This window comes from Diceros bicornis (genome assembly GCF_020826845.1).
Source record: "Diceros bicornis minor isolate mBicDic1 chromosome 1 unlocalized genomic scaffold, mDicBic1.mat.cur SUPER_1_unloc_3, whole genome shotgun sequence".
In the NCBI taxonomy this organism is placed as follows: Eukaryota; Metazoa; Chordata; class Mammalia; order Perissodactyla; family Rhinocerotidae; genus Diceros; species Diceros bicornis.
The window spans coordinates 2,433,368-2,438,924 of NW_026690856.1; the positions used below are offsets into that span (position 1 = coordinate 2,433,368).

A 5,557-nucleotide genomic window follows, 5' to 3' on the forward strand; every position below is an offset into this window, starting at 1 on the left:
CGTATGTAATTTTTAAAGACGCATCCAAGTTATTTTTCACGAGCACTCGATGGGAGTTTCAGTGACTTGACATCTTCAACAACACTTGCTATTGTAAGTCTTTCTAATTTTAGCCACTCTTAAGTGTGGTGGAATCTCATGATGACAGTCACTTACATTTCCCCAATGACTCATGTGGAGGAGGAGAAGGCAAGCCACGCACAGACTGGGAGAAAACATCTGTAAAACATATCCCTAGAAAAGGACATGTGTTTATAATATATAAAGAGCTCTTACAACCCAACAGTAAGAAGACAAGCAACACGTCATGTCTTACCAAGACACAGCAGATCAGGCCTGTGATGAGCACCAGGAGTCCCGCCAAGCAGATGAGGATGAGGGCCCAGAAGGGGAGATCTGGGGAGACATGTGGTGGGGTGAGCCACGTCCTGTCATTGCCCCAGGGCTCCTGGTGACCCCACTGTGCCTGAACCCTCCTTGACAAGGGTTGGCCAACTTTCCACATCATCCAAGACCCTGTGTGCATGGTTCTCTTCGATGAGGCACAGCATCAAGATACTCGCCCCCTACCATGGGCTGGGGCTTCCTGCAGGTTTACCAGGCTTCTGAGTCAAGGTATCATCTCTGTTGGGAGAATACTCTGGAAGTGAATGAAATGGAGAATGCATGTGAGTGTGTTTCACTCTTTTTAATAAAACTATTTAGACACAGAAAAATAAAGGGAACAGTCTCATAAACATCCATCATCTACATTTAACAATGTATATTCCATCTAATTAAAACAATATTGCATCAATGTATAAATTATTAACACATGCCACCCTTGATTCATCCCATGTTTTCAATGAAATATTAAAATCAAGTAGACATCATCATGTTTCACCCCATTTTAGTTTCCATCACTAAAAAGTGATTATACTTTGCTACAAAATACAAGACCATTATCACAGAACAAAAGTGTAATAAATTAAACCAAATTCATACCTCTGGGCACAGAGGACTGAATTTGGGCTGGACTTTCTTATGACAGCCGGGGGCAGAATGGGTCATCACAGTTGGCAAGCCTATGGGATCTCTCTAAATTTGTAAAATCCAACCCAAAACTGTTCTTCCGTGCCTAGAAACACATCATCCCCTTCTCCTTTATCTATTTGCTTAATATTCATTTTCTAGGATTAACCTACAATGTAATTTCCTGCAGTAAGTCTTCCCTGATTTCCGCCTGCAAGTATGAGTTTGTTAACATCAAATAATTGATAAGTTTGAATTCTCTATTCTTGTTATTCCCAGCTACAAGATAAACTCCAGGAGGGTAGGACACACAGCACCCAGTGGGCATGAGGGGAGGGGTGCATGTCCCTCTACTTGTACCTCTACCCAGACAACCTCTTAGAGGTGTGCTGTCTGATATGGAGCAGCTAGAAGTATCTTTTGAATTAAAATTAATTTTAGGTAAATAAAATAGAAATTCTAGTACCTCAGTAACATTAAAAATCAGTAACAATAAAGACCAGTCACAATACCATCGTTCAAGTACTCAACAGCCACATGCGGCTGTGCACTGGAGAGCACAGATATAGAACATTCCACCATTGCAGAAAGTTCTAGCACATTGGTGATCACCTAGAGTGGGACTTTGCAAACTATAGCCTATGGGTCAGAAACTACATCCACCCTCAAACCTGTGAGTCTGCTTCACACACAGCTGGAGGCCCTCACTGATCATCTGGCCCAGTGGTTCTCAGTGCAGAGATAAGGAAACAAAAGTCCAGAGAGGGGAGGTGACTAGCTTTAGGTCACAGAGCTGTCTAGGAGAAGGTGAGGGCCTCCTATATTACACTGGTTTCCTTTTCTCTCTCTCAATGGTGGGTAAATACTGGGGGACTACGCCACCTCCTGCCAGCCTGAGAAAGTTCAATGCTCTCTAAGCCCCAGGCATCCAGAGTCCCCAGAAAGGCCTCACATTCTTTCCCAATGACCAGGGAGCCGTATCATCCCCAAGGACACTCTTCCTGTCCAGGGTCAAGTTCTGCAGCTGGGTCCATTCTGGGTCAGCTGCAGGAATTCCTCATAGATGGCAACTCTGTCCAGTCTCTGTGCCAAGGTGGCAAGGTACACAGGGAGTCTGCTCCAGTGTGGTTACTGTGGGTGACAGACCTGGAAGGGCACAAGGGATGAACAAGGGTGTCTGGAATTCTACCCTGATTCTAAATTCCCTGCTTCAGGGTCCTGTCCAAGAGAACTTTCTGCAATAATGTAAACATTTGTCTGCAATACCATATACACTCATTATTAGCCCCATGTTGTTATCAAGCACATAAAATGTGGCTAGTGTGTGTGAGTAAGGAACTGAATTTCTCACATAATTTCATTTTAAGTAATTAATTTATAAATAAATAACCACAGGGAGAACATTTTTGAAACTTTGGAGTAAGGACTTCTGCAAATGCATAAAAACAATGAGAACACTGGTATAAATTGTCAAAATCAACTTTTCAGAAGTCTAGAAATTAATCAACGGCTTGTAACAATCTGAGGAGGGTTTAGTGAAGAAACATGGTGGAATCTTGATAAAGGGAGCCAACTTTGTGGCACTATAACTTGCACTATTCCCATCCTGCTCTCACAATATCCTCCATAACTTTGAAAACCATCAGTCTCAGAACAATTGTAGCTGAGACAACCAGCAGCCCAGCAGCCATAATGGGTTTGGAGCTCTGAAAAGACCCATCCCCACCAAACCCTCAATAGCTGACCTGCCTGGCAGCTCCCTGAAAAAGCCCCATGTTCAGGGCTTGTAGTTACTTGACTCAGAGCTTGCCCAGGGAGGAAAGTCCGACCCCAGGGCACTTGCTAAAAACAATCAGGGCTAATTGTTTTCTATTGTAGTTGCCTGAGGGAGTGATATCAGCTGAGGCAGGCAAGAGGTGAGCCAAATCTTAGAAGAAAAATTAGGAGAATGAGATGACCACAGGGGACTTTAAAAAGCTGCAGTGTATTTGCAGGCATCTAGAAGGCCACAAGGGCTCAGGGCTGTGGCATGCCCGGGAAAGACTTGAGAACATCTTAATATCTCACCTCTAGTTGAAGGGGTGGCTTAATATCTGAAAACTTGATTATGTAATACACCATATTAATAGAATAAGGGCCAATAACACGCAATCTCAACCACATATACAGAAAAGCATTTGACAAAATACAACGCCCTTCATGTCAAAAAAAGTAAACACTCAACAAATTAGGAATAGAAGAAAACTTTCTCAACCTATAGACAGCATCGATGAAAAACCCACGGCTAACACCATATTCAATGGTGAAAGACTGAAACTTTCCCCCTAAGACCAGGGACAAGATAATGATGTCTTCCCTTATCTCGTATGTTAATCACAGGTACTAGAGGTTCTAATGAGGGCAAATAGGCAAGGAAAAGGAATAAAAGAAACCCAGATTGGATGGGAAGAGGTTAAACTATTTGTTTTGCAGAGGAGAAGATATTGTATATAGAAAAACCTAAAAAATACACTCCTCCCCACACACAATATATGAACCATATCTCAATAGGTGTATAAAAAATTTAAATTGCCCCATGTGCTTGGTGGCTGCACTACTGGAGAACATAGTTAGACTGCTGATATTTGTTGAAAGCCTCCAGAAGAGGAAGAGGAGGAGGATGCTGGAGGTTGGTGGACCCAAATGTTAATGCTTTTCTCATTCCTTAAAAACTTATGGAAGGAGATTTTAGGATAGCTGACAGGGATGTGGGTCAGAATGGGCACCATGTCAGTGACATCCAGATCAAGGACGTGTCACTTGAGCTCAGAGTCATCAGACACCAGCTCAGCCAATGCTTCCAATCTCCTCAACCTACATCAAGTCGGTGACCAGGCAGGAGTGGAATATGTCTCACAGCTGGCTGCCCTTGTAGAGCTTGGTGACCTAGAACAAACGTGAGGGAGAGTGGGTGAGATGGAGTTCTCCTGGGGATGTAGGGCGCCACTGGAGCCAGTGAAAGATCACAGACCTTGGGGCAAGGGAGACCTGACTTCAAATCCTGGCTCTGCCCCTAACTCACTGTGTGACCTTAGGCACAATACTCCCCTTTCTGAGCTTCAGTTTACCCATGTGAGAATTGGGGAAGGCAGGTAGGACATCACCTCTGGACACTGAGAGAAGCCAGACATGCAGTGAAAGTGAAGGAGTGAAACAATCACGTAACAGATGTAAGTCAGGCAGAGAAATGACGCTGCCCTCAGGGCAAGGGGAGATGGGAGAGGGGAGACCCCACCTGGTCCTGGGTGTCTCTCAGCAGGGCGGTGTACTCCTAGGATGTGGGCTCCAGGTTGCTGAGGATCCCGACGATGATGCGGAAATGTAGCTGGTGCTCTCTCTGGATGGATAAACTCTGGGCTGCAGAGCCAGGAGCCACCGAGAGGAAGAGCAGACAGGTGGAGACTCTCCGCTCCCAGCACAGAGGCATGGTGGCCCACGGGATCAGGGTGGTGGGTGCAGACGGCGTCACACTGGTGGCTGCCCCATCCTTCTCAGGCCTGGGGAGAGAGGGATGTGGGGACTCTAGAGAGAGTTACTGAAACCTCTGGGGGTGGGGACCAGAACTGGAAGGAGGAAATGGGAAGACATTGGGGAGACAAAGGGGGTGGTCACAAAAGTGGTCATTAGGGGCAAATGCTCAGGGGAGGGTCTCACCTGAGGGAGACCAGTCTGCAACTCGAGTATAAGGGACCCAGGCTGCTCCTCTTGAACAAGGATCCAGCTGGGGAGGAAGGAGGAGGAGGATGAGCAGGAGGGACAGGGGTTAGGGGAGGGGCTGGGTGGGATTTAACCCACCAGGAGCTGTTGGGACCAGGGTCTCACAAGGCTCTGCAGGACCCTCTCAATGGAGTTGAACGTGGCTGAGCCACTGCTCCTGTCTGATGAATACCAGAGGGTGGAGATGGGGAAGGTGACTGTGAGGGTCTTCATGTTGTGCCCCAAAGCTGCAAGACAAGAGGGAGAGCGATTGCCATCTCTGAGAGCTGGACTGAGACCAGACCAGAGTCCTGCACTCATTATCATCTGTCGTCTTCTCTCACAGTGGCACCACCACCCACCCGTGTCGTCACACAAGTCAGAACCAGCATATCTGCTCAGCTCCTCTTCCCTCCCAGTAACACCCATTCACCTTGCACACTGGTCCTCACATATACTCCATCCCTGTCCCAGCTCAGGTCTTAACTCCTTTCATCCAGCCCAACACCCCAGCAGGCTCACTGCATGCTCTGTCTAAAGGATGTTCTCCATGGACTACTAGAAGAATCTTTCTGAAATGAATACCTCATTAGGGCCACCACTGCTCTAGTACCACCCATGGCTCCCTATGGCCTTCAGTGTTTAGTTCAACCTTCTTGACCTGGCACTCAAGGCTCTACTCAATCTGGCTCCTGCTGACATTTCAGTATCATTTTATCCATATATTGTGGTTTAAACTTCATGCTTCACGCAAACCAAAATCGTTTCAATTCTCCCCTTACTGCATGTTGTTTCTGGCTGGAGCCTTTGC

At 46.3% G+C, this 5,557-nt stretch overlaps 1 long non-coding RNA gene across 1 annotated transcript; it reads right to left on the reverse strand.

Annotated features, from left to right (window-relative positions):
• Positions 1-490: 490 nt before the first annotated feature.
• On the reverse strand, positions 491-4,989 carry LOC131401563 (uncharacterized). The gene is made up of 4 exons (XR_009217750.1): positions 4,873-4,989; positions 4,705-4,771; positions 4,286-4,547; positions 491-640 (listed from the first exon to the last, which is right to left on the reverse strand). It is a non-coding gene; the product is annotated as an uncharacterized LOC131401563 (long non-coding RNA).
• Positions 4,990-5,557: the final 568 nt, after the last annotated feature.